Source organism: Triplophysa rosa, unplaced genomic scaffold (assembly GCF_024868665.1).
Source record: "Triplophysa rosa unplaced genomic scaffold, Trosa_1v2 scaffold393_ERROPOS157946, whole genome shotgun sequence".
Classification (NCBI taxonomy): Eukaryota; Metazoa; Chordata; class Actinopteri; order Cypriniformes; family Nemacheilidae; genus Triplophysa; species Triplophysa rosa.
Window position 1 is genome coordinate 137,973 of NW_026634392.1, and position 11,833 is coordinate 149,805.

General features: G+C 37.1%; 1 protein-coding gene across 1 annotated transcript in view; it reads right to left on the minus strand.

The window, feature by feature from the left end:
• The window catches only part of chst10 (carbohydrate sulfotransferase 10), a 57,780-nt gene extending 46,167 nt beyond the window's left edge, over nt 1-11,613 (minus strand). Inside the window, exon 1 of the mRNA XM_057328175.1 lies at nt 11,379-11,613. The gene's annotated coding sequence lies outside the window, so the exon portion shown is untranslated. The remainder of the gene's footprint in view (nt 1-11,378) is intronic.
• Between the last annotated feature and the right edge of the window lie 220 nt (nt 11,614-11,833).

Consider the following 11,833-nt stretch of genomic DNA (forward strand, 5'->3'; position numbering starts at 1 on the left):
GAAATGTTCACATATCTACAAGCAAACAAATGAATCTATGAGACAAAGTTGTATGTCATGTCTTCGCATAGCAGACTATGTGCATCCTCCACCTCGCCTTGTTACAACTACACATAAAGCTCCACAAACAGTTGTGGCCTTCCAATACCTTGTGACTTCTGAGAGAGGACGAGCAAAATGTCCTTCATGTTTGACTGTGCATGTTCCTGATCTAGATGGAACAGGTGTCGTTGAAGGACACTACTGGCTGTGTGGATATCGAGTATACTTATCCTTACCAAAGAACTGGACAGGACTATGTGCTTTAGTCCAACTACATGGAGGGGCCATCATCTTGCCCGATCGAGCAATGGACAGTCAACAACGAACAAGAAGAGACCTATTCAATTTCCTGAGAGAAAGCCCAGTGCCAAAGAACCATCACATATGGACAGTTGCTGAGAAACTTGTGGCTGCTTTCAGCCCAGCACTGGGTGTAGAATCACTGATGCATGAAGTGGAAATCACTAGATATGAGCTAGCCTCATTTATCAATACGACGAAAATCATGATGGAAGGAATCAGAGAGGAACTTCGAGGAATACGGCTTACCGCACTCCAGAACAGAGTGGTCCTGGACCAACTCACCGCAGCACGCGGAGGTGTTTGTGCTATGATTGGAGAGACTTGTTGCACGTACATTCCAGACAATGACGCGGATGGACATCTTATCGAACAAGGAATACATAACATCACCATGTTATCCACAATGATCACAAAAGAAGAAGTAAATTCAGAATCTTCCATTTGGGACTGGTTCAATAATATTTTCCCAAATCTACATAACATATTGATGTTGGCAACCTGCATTCTCTTGCCCATTTTGTTATTGTTCTGTTTTTGGCCATGTGTCATGCAGGCTATTAAGAGAGCTAACACGTCTGCTTCTCAACAACAGATGGTTGTTTATTCAGTTAATACTGAACGTATCTATGAAAATGAATAAATATGTCTTTGTTCTATAGTGGGTTATAAGCAGGTGTTGTCCGTGTAACGAGATAACCAAGATGGATAAGATGGATTTTTATTAGCTTGCATACTTCGAGTAATTACTTAAGGATTTCGCCCACGCATATACTTACACATTTCTTATTATGGTTTTGATGACATTTGCCTGCACTCATTCACTTTGTAGTATATATTTCTCATCAGAAATTAATCCTGTGTGGGACTCTTTTTGAGTCCCAAAGGGGGGAATATATTGTGTAATTTCTGGGCACATATATATGTTTTTTACATGTATTGAGCACTGTCTTTCACCACAGTTATAAATGCACTTGATAAAATACCTAAAAAGTATTCAGAAGTATTCATAGGAACATTAGTACATAGATGGGTTGATCTGAAATCATAGTCAATAAGAATAATTACATATAAGTAGGTTTATGATGATAATTTGATTATTTAAAGAAGAATTGATGATTTAATGACACAATCTGTACTTGTAACCAATGATTGTTCATATAAATGCACTTAATGTCACTTTATGCATGTTTAAAGCACATTTGAGCACAATGTAACAAGGTAAAATCCAGTGATGTTTTTAGAGGCCTAAAGTTTGAAGCCTGTTGTGTTCTCTCTAAAACCTGGGGATTTTCCACTCTTTACAAGTAACCATGATTACGCACGGACGCCACGCCGTCTCGTATGGAGACCATGGCTTGTTTGGTGGTCTCATGTAGTAACCATTGTATGCAAATTATTTTAAAAATGATGTAATAACCAGAGTACCACCATTAGATACGTACCTTGTTACCTGGGACTTATTGGTGGCAGACAATTAACAATTGGTTAATAAAAATAAGAGATAACGGGAAAATACCTGATTGGTTTTAGAAAGGACCACCTTTCAGAAGTTTTACTATAACTGTAGACTGAAAACACTTGGTTTTTAGATGACTTAGAACATCTCACTTTGTTTGGCTCGAGCAAATAAAGTTAACTCCTCAACATCCGGACCTTCTTAGTCTGAGAGATTTTTTGAACTACAAGACTGAAATTTTTCCACAACAGGGACAGCCAGGTTTTGATTTTTAGCTGTTGGTACTTGCTATAATCCATGATGCCATCTATCTCTGAACAAGATATCAAGGATCTCCACCAGAGAATTAGGCCCAAAACATTAAAGATACAGAAGTGTATATAACTTTACACATGGGGTACTTTTTATCCCTGTGTGCACCAAACCCATCTTGAGTGTTTGCTGCTAAAAAGCTCATTGTTTTAGTTTCATCTGGGCAAAGAACCCATCCTGTTTGAAATTCCAGAAGTGTTCTATTGTCTGACAAATAATTGAAAAATAAATGAATAATTTTGAGCTCAACTGTAAATGTACCCATTAAGCACAACCAGACATTTGCATTTAATTATGTGCATTGAAAGGGGTCAAATGACACGGCTAAAACGAATATTATCATTTGTTTTAGATGTAATGCAATGTGTATACACGATTTAAGGTTAAAAAATGATGTATTTTCCACATACCATGCATGTTTGTCTCTCCTCTTTGCTCCGCCTCTCTGAAACGTGCAGATTTTTTACAAAGCTCATCGCTCTGAAAAGCGAGGTGTGCTATGATTGGCCAGTTAACCTCTTACCATATTTGGAACATCAGATTCCAAAGCAATTGTAGTGACAGGTACGCCCACCTTATTTGCATATACATTTGGGCGGTCTTGGTCAGATCATACCATGAACTGACGTAGATTTGTGGGGGTGTGGTCACACGAGGCGTTTCAGGCAGGTCTGGGTGAGCATTCGCATTTAGATAGAATGCATTTGTTGTTGCAACACTTTAATTTGTGTAATTTTATGTGTCTAATACATGCATGGGCAACTTATAACAACTCAAAGACACAGAAAAACATGTATTCGCACCATATGACCCCTTTAAAATGCTTTTTCCATTTAAAATAAAGTTATATTTTATTGAGAGATTAATATACATTTACATTTAGTCATTTAGCAGATGCTTTTATCCAAAGCGACTTACACATGAGGTAAACGGTAGAAGCAATTGCAACAACATAAGGACAACAAAATGCATAAGTGCAGCAAAAACTGGTCTCATATAGCCCAACAAAGTATACAAAGCTACGTTTTTTTAGATAGAAAGAGTTATTTTAAAGAGTTTAAAGAGTTATCTGTTATCTTAACAGAACCTTTTGTACTAAAATCTTGTGCACTAAAAATGTCTTAATGTAGATTTTGAGCAAGCTTAATAGGTATGTTTACCCTATATTGACATTTCACATGAAATGTCATTTTTTATCTTCAGACAAGTAATTTATTTACGCGGACAAGTGAATGACAAATTTCCTTTTCCAAAGGACAACCACATGACACTGCTTATTGTCAAGCCCTGGTTTACAGAAAAGGTGAGATGTTCTTGCTCTGAATCCATAATTCCTGAAAAACGCAGTTCTCAACAAATGATCAGATGAGATAAAGCTTCAAGCCTGTTGTGAGACTTTAATTTTGTGTTAACATTTTTCATTTTGATTCATTTCACTGTGTTTACCCTATAGTTTGTAGAGAATGAGTTATACAGCAATGATTTTTCACATCGCAAATAAACGTAAATGTATGTATTATGTGTCTTATTTGATTATTGATCTAGCAATTTACTATGTGAATCGATTTTTATTAAAGCTCAAATTAAAGCATTCCAATGCATACAAATGTACGTTACTTGTGAAATTCACATTTTAAGATTAACCTGACCCTCATATTTTAATATTATGACTTGTATGCTTATAAAATCACATAAAGCCACACGTAATCAATGTAATACTACATAGTACCACAGGAATATTACTTGTACAACTAAATCCTGCATGTGGTTAATACTGCAGAATTATGACAGTGATACTACAGAGGACTGCTGGAATATTACAGGAATAGGGATGTAACGATTCACCGTGAGCCGGTTGAAAATCGGTTATAATGAGTGACGATTCAATTCGGTTGAGGCTTGAACTGAATCGCAATACATTTTTTGAACAGCAGGGGCCGCTATTTTCACTGCAAACCTAAACGTGGATGCTGATATTTCTTAAATGCAAAAAAATCCAAGAAAAGCACAGACAGTATTAGTTTGTTTATATTAAAGAGACTTTTTCTATTATTAATTTGTTATAAAATCGCAGTTTACTTTTGTTATTTGAAATAAAACATTATTTTATTATGCAAAGAAACGTGAAGCATTTAAGAAATAATGCAAGGGAAGTTGTTCATTTCTAATTTGTTTCAACTCATTTTTTAAAAATAAATCGTGAGTAAATCGTGAATAAATCGCATCGTGAGATCAGAATCGTGAATCGCATCGCATCGTGAGCTGAGTGAATCGTTACATCCCTATACAGGAATATTAAATAGAGTACCAAAAAAATCCTGTAGTAAACACTGCAGAAATATGACAGTAATATCACAGTACCACAAATATATTACAGGAATATTGCGCACTAAACAACAGAAAATCATGTGTTTAGTATTGCAGAAATATGACAGTAATCCCACACTGATATAAAGTTGGTTCGACGTTTGACATTTGTCAGAGATTCAGCCTCGGAAAAAATCTATAGTTCTTTAACGACTTAGTAAAATGACAAGAGACATGCAGAGTTCGAATTGTTTTCAAATGTACAAGAGAACACACAGTGCTTTTTATTTGTTATTTGCCTTAAAGTTTTGTAATTGAAAGACCTTGTAATGTAATGAATTAGGATAGGGACCATCTGCAAAGCACAAGACGAAGAGCAAAAAAGTTATTCCATCTAGATGCTTCATTTTTTTTTATCTAATGGGTGTGTTTTGTTACTGGTTCAAAGAAGAATATTTTGATGTTGGTTTTATTTCCAAAACTATGAAACCACAACAAAAGCTATTGAAATGAAACAATTAAGAAAAAGCTTGCAAAGATTGTGCAGTTTACCAACCACCTCCCCCCAGAGGAAGATATTGCAGTGGTTTTGGCAATTTGAATAAATTAATTTAAAATGAACACAGGTTGATATGTAAATGTCAAGGGGTGTGTCTTGTTACTTGTTCAAAGAGCAACATGTTCGTGCATCTCCTTTACTAACATATGTAAATCAAGATACTATTGAAATACATTTAAGCCTGTTAAGACATTTCTTTTGAAAACATACAGTATTCTATCTCAACTTTGAAGGGTGTGACTTGTTACTGGTTCATAGATGAACATTTAAATGTTGGTTTAATTCACAGAACTATTAGACAGCACATGATATTGAAATTAGGGCTGTGCGATTAATCGAAATCGTAAAAAACCTTGATGTGAGCATCTGCGATTTCTAAACCGCAGATAACATGATTCTTTTTCCGCCCACCGACCTCCCGCAGTATGCTATCTGAACCAATCAGAATGCCTCGCAGCGAGAGCGCCTAAACAGCCTGCGAGAATTTAACAGAACTAACGGCTGATCACAACAGGTGGATGGTGCAGAAACAGCGAAGATGAGCTCAGAACAGAATAAAGACTTGGTAACAAAGAGTAAATCGACATCTGTGATATGGGAATATTTTGGATTTAGCAGAGATGATGACAGAGCCATGTAATTTGCAAGACCTGTAAAACCATCGTTGCAGCAAAACATGTTAAAACACATCAAATCTAACACATGAGGCAGCACCACAAAGAGCTCTACGACCAGTGCATGGAGAAGAAAAGCCAGGACACGAACAAAAGTGCACCCCAAAAACCAGGTGAACAAAAATCTATAATACAGGCATTTGCGAGCTGCACACCATACAAAAGAAGTTCAAAAAGGCATAAAGAAATAACCGACACCGTCACGTACCATTTATGCAAAGATATGGTGCCCTCAAATATTGTCAGTCAAACCGGCTTTCAAAAAATGATAAACGCCCTTGATAAGAGATATCAGCTGCCTCGCAAAGTTATTTTTCAAGAGTTGCCATCCCTGAAATGTATTCCAAATGCAAGGTCAGTGTGGAATGCGAGTTACAACAAGTGAAATACTACGCGACTACTTCCGACATGTGGTCAAGCAGAACATCAGAGCCTTACTTAAGTTTAACAGTGCACTTTATTAATGATGATTTCGAAATGAAAAGCAGAGTCTTGCAAACATCATACTTCCCCGATGACCACACTGGAAAAAAATGGTCTCAGATGCTTTGGCTTAGGGCTGCACCGATACCGATACCAGTATCGGTTATCGACCGATACCAAGCTCATGTACTCGTACTCGTACTCGTAATGACACACCGATACCTCACCTGACATACATAGAGCCCTATGATTTCCGCAATGCGGAAAACGCGGACGGAACAGAGGAATCCAGGCATAAAAACAAAATTTGCTGTACAACACGGAATCTGGCAAATGTATTATTGAAAAAACATGCGATTAATTTTTTCAAATTAACGTGTGAGAAAATATTTATCGCAATTAACGCAGCATCCGTTTGTTTTGACATCCTTTGTCTAGCGTTACATTATGTAATCACGCTCTTATTCGTGTACAAGGCTTTTAAACCACTTAAGCGCGATTTTAAACAGTTGCTTTGACGCGTTCAATGAAGATAGACAGCTTCTAAACTGTGGGACGCGGCAAAACGCAACGAGAGGTCCAGTCTGGTGTGTACAGTAACGGCTGCGTCGGTGAATCTCTGTCAGACAGCGCATCCGTGTTAAGTTCTCTTTCGTGCTTGAATGGATAAAACCATACAAGATTATGTCAGAAAGCCCGTTTTGTCTAGCATTTTCTTAAACACAGACTTCAAGGTGTAAAATAAAATCTTAAATGAATGCAAAGAGTTGTGAAAATGGGAGTGCGGTGACGGTCAGATCTGCATACTGAGACAGCTCTTAAAGGGGCCACGTTCTTAAACGTGCTGCTGTGACTCCTGTCACTAATGTTAATCAAAGAACAAAATAAAAGAAGAAATCAATGTGATTTTGTAACTTTAATGAGAATTCTTCTGCATTTAATTTATAACTTAGCATTAAAGACTGTAAAGTGTCCTTCAATTTCTGTATATTTCCTACATGAGCTCTCAATTATACTGTTGAATGGCTATAATTATGTTAAAATAATCAATTTAATAGAGACATCAGTTACAATACTAATATCAAAATGTTAGCTTTCATAAAATGATGCTGTTAAAGAAATATGTTGTTTCTACATCAATTTGAAGATTAAATGTGAAATTATTAAAATGTAAAAGTATATTTTAAAATATAATTGTTATGTGCGATTAATCGTGATTAATCACAGAAAAAATGTGTGATTAATCGATTATTTTTTTAATCGATTGACAGCACTAATTATTTCCTAACAAGAAATCAGCGCTGAACCGCTAACAGCTACGTAACAGCTAACGAAATATTCAGATACTGTTTAAATATGTATTCTGCTTGTTTTGCGTAGTGTGTGAAAGAGTGGTGCGGTTGCGTGTATAACCTGAACGCTGTGATGTGGAGTACAGGTTTCACTGCACGAGGACACGAAGACATAAACAAACACCATTTGCGGCGATCCGTCAAAATAAAAGTCCGGTTAACTTAAACAAATGCTCTTTGCGGCGTCCCGTCAAAATAAAAGTCCGTTGACTTGAACAAGTTATAATACACTCCATTTTACCACACCACCCCCCCAATTCTCAAACAATGATATATTTAAACAGACCAAGCATATACAGTGAGGGAAATAAGTATTTGATCCCCTGCTGATTTTGTAAGTTTGCCTACTTACAAACAAATGAAGGGTTATAATTTTTATGGTGGGTTTATTTTAACTGATAGACACAGAATATTAAAAAAAATCAGGGGAAAAAAATGTTATATAAAGGTTATAAATTGATTTGCATTTCAGTCAGTGAAATAAGTATTTGATCCCCAAGCAAAACATAACTTTGTACTTTGTGGAGAAACCCTTGTTGGCAAGCACAGAGGTCAGACATTTCTGATAGTTGGTCACCAGGTTTGCACATGTGTCCGGATACATTTAGTCCACTCCTCTGTCAATCTTTAAGGTTTCTTGGCTGTCGCTCAGCAAATTGGAGTTTTAGCCTCCTTCACAGAGGTTCTATAGGACTAGGGTCTAGAGACTGGCTAGGACATTTAATGTGCTTCTCCTTAAGCCACTATTTGGTTGTCTTGGCAATATGTTTTGCGTCTTTGTCATGTTAAAGGCTCATCCATGACCCATCTTCAGTGACCTAGTTAAGGGGAGGAGGTTCTCGTCCAAGATTTTACGGTACATGGGCCCGTCCCTCAGCCCCTCAATGCGGTGAAGTCATCCTGTATACCTGTAGCAGAGAAAAAGCCCTAAAGCAGAATGTTTCCAACACTGTGCTTCTCTGTAGACATGATGTTCTTGGGCTCATAGTCAGCATTTCTCTCCCTCCAAACACAGGAGTCCATTTTGGTCTCACAGCAGTGCCAGCACTTTCGCCAAAGCCTTTTCTGAATCATTTTTATGTTCATTGTCAAACTTAAGACGAGCCAGGCGGGCCTTCTTGGGCAGGAGGACCTTGCGGGTGCTTCAGGATTTCAGTCTACTGTGGCATAGCGTGTTACCAATGTGTTACCAATGTTTTGCTTGCTAACTGTGTTCCCAACTGTCTTGAAATCATTAACAGGCTTCTTCCGTGTAGTTCTGGGCTGATCTTTAACATTTCTCATGATCATCTTTACCCCATTGGGGAAATATTGCAGAGAGCTCCAGAACAAGGGAATTTGATAGTTATTTTGTATATCTTCTATTTCCAAATAATCACACCAACAGTTGTCTCCTACTCACCAAGCTTCTGTCTGTAGCCTATTCAAGGTTTGTGCAGGTCTCCAATCTTGTCACTGACATCCTTTAAAACCTATTTGGTATGGACCATGGTGTTGGAGAGGTTGAACTGGAAGATACAGATTCTGTTGGCAGGCATCTTTTATATACATAACAAGCTGATTTAGGAGTACTTTCTTAAAGTGACAGGACTAATCTGTGGTCCATATAGGCACATAACCAATCTGTGGAACCAGAATTCTTGCTAGTTGGTAGGGGATCAAATACTTATTTCACTGACTGAAATGCAAATCAATTTATAACCTTTATATAACATTTTTTCCCCCTGATTTTTTTAAATATTCTGTGTCTATCAGTTAAAATAAACCCACCATAAAAATTATAGACCCTTCATTTGTTTGTAAGTAGGCAAACTTACAAAATCAGCAGGGGATCAAATACTTATTTCCCTCACTGTATTGTTTACAAACTGAAGTAAATGTGCTAGTGAAATTGTGCTACTTAAGTATCGTATTGACTTTAAAGTTCTTTTAATCACTTGTAAAGCCTTAAACGGTTTAGCACCTACCTACATAACAGAGCTTCTACCACACTACAACCCATCACACTCTCTAAGATCTCAAAACTCCAGACTTTTGATAACACACCTAGAATAACTAAATCCACCAAAGGGGGTAGAGCTTTCTCACACATGGCACCTAAACTCTGGAATAGCCTTCCCGATACTATTCGAGGGTCAGACACACTCTCCCAATTTAAATCTAGATTAAAGACACATCTTTTCAGCCAAGCATTCACTTAAATCAAAATATGCTAAATAAACCACCGGGAGACTGCATTTATTAGATATTATTTACTAGAATAATCTTGCTTGTTCTATAAACACCATGCACTGTGCTGTGTTTTACCTTTTTTTAAGTTTTTAAGTTTTTCTTATTTTCTCCTGTAAAGCTGCTTTGGAACAATGCACATTGTGAAAAGCGCTATATAAATAAAATTGAATTGAATTGAATAACAAGTTCAAATACCAAGATACTGTCACTGTGTAGTTAGTGCAGTCTACATGGTTCCTGACAATACCACACTGGATATTTTCATTATCTAAATATCTTGGAAAACAAAAACTCTTGGCTTGGTGAATGCAGACCTAAAACTGGACTGCTGTAATATTGTCACATGCATCCAAAATTAAGAATTTATGATGGTAGCATTCAGCTTCATCACCCTCTAAAAAGACAATTAAGAAATCCATTTATTGATTACAATGATACAGAAATCCTGGGATGTTTCCACAAATGTACAGCATTTTAAATGTCAGAATTTTTCCATAAAACATAGGAGCATTTAGCTTTGAATCATGGGCCTGTCTGATAACGAGAACTGTAGTGTTTTGCAAATTCTTGATTTTATCATTTCAAATTGAGTGTAAAGCAGATAAATTGACTGCAGTTATGTAGACTTGGTCTGAAAATTAGTTATATGAGTAAAAGGCTTCACTGAGTGTACCACATGTTTTTGTTATTGTAATAACAAGACACATTCTTTAAAATTGATTTGAAAAAAAATGTTTAAACATCCATAGCAGATCTTATACAATAGCAGATAATTTTACAATAAATGAATAAGAAATTATCAAAAGTAATTGGCCAATGTGTATTCTTTGGATTCAGGACTTTTAAACATATTTTATTAATAATAATAAAGACACTATTATACCATTACTATTACTTTGTTCTTTTAAATACTCTCCCAGTGTGTTTGTACGTTTTAAAAACTTGGACTGTGCTCATGTGGTGCATCTGTGCCCTGGGAGACCCCAGTTTGAGTCCCGGCTTGGCGTCCTTTCCAGATCCTGCTCCCCTCTCTCCTCCCAAATCACTTCCTGTCTCAATCTATATACTGTCCTATAATTACTGAAGTCAAAAAGCCTGATTTTTTTAATCGAATGGAAAAAACCATTGATATTTTTCCAGTTTCACGTAGTTTGCAGACGGCCCCTAACCGGCCAAATCGCCAGAGCGTATACTGCGTGGCAGCGCGTTAAGGAATATTTAAACAACCAAACTGTCATCTGTGTCGACTTCTACGACCACCCACTAAAGATCTTTTGACGTTATTCGCGATTGAATATCCGTCTAACATCTACGACCACCCACTAAAGATCTTTTGACGTTATTCGCGACTGAATATCCGTCTAAAATCCAACGTCGAACCAACTTTATATCGGTTAATCACACACACTACCACAAGTATATTACATAACGTTATTAAACAACAGAAAACCCTGTGGTAATTGTTGCAGAAATGTGACAGTAATACAACAAAGTGACGCTACCACAAGCATATTAGGCTACAGGAATACTACATACCGCACAACAAACTCCTGTGGTAAAGCTCTCCAAAAACAACAACAACACAATACCATACGCTTTGTGTGGTACTTTTGATGTTTTATTACGAGGAATACCACAGGATATTTTTGAAATGGATGCCTGGCCCACAAATCATTTAGCGCCCCTTTCTTCCCATCAAACACTGAATTCGGCCCAACCTTTTTAACGCAGATCAGAGCAAATTTTCTGTCTTCTGTTATCTCATCTAATCGAAGTGCCCAGTGTCATTAAGGTGGTTCATTCCTGTGGACATTGTTTATTTCCAGCAGTGATGTGATGTTCTCCAACAAGGCATCTAAGAACGGTATAGGATAAAATAAAATAAAATAAAATAACATCTCTCAGCGCAACCGTGTAACGTGCCCGGAGCCTGAATCGTTTTTCCATAACCACGTGATCTGTGACATCAGAAGCTTCGTTTACGCAACAACCGCGTGACTGCTTCATCTGCTATGGAAGGCCAAAAGGGACGAAACGTGTGAAACTAAGGCTCTCCTGATTTTGCCAAGTGGTTGATGTCCTCAGAGCAACATATTTTGTTGACCCAAGGACAACATTTTTATAAATAAAACCTAAACCCACACCAAACCCCAGCCCTAACCATAACTTACCC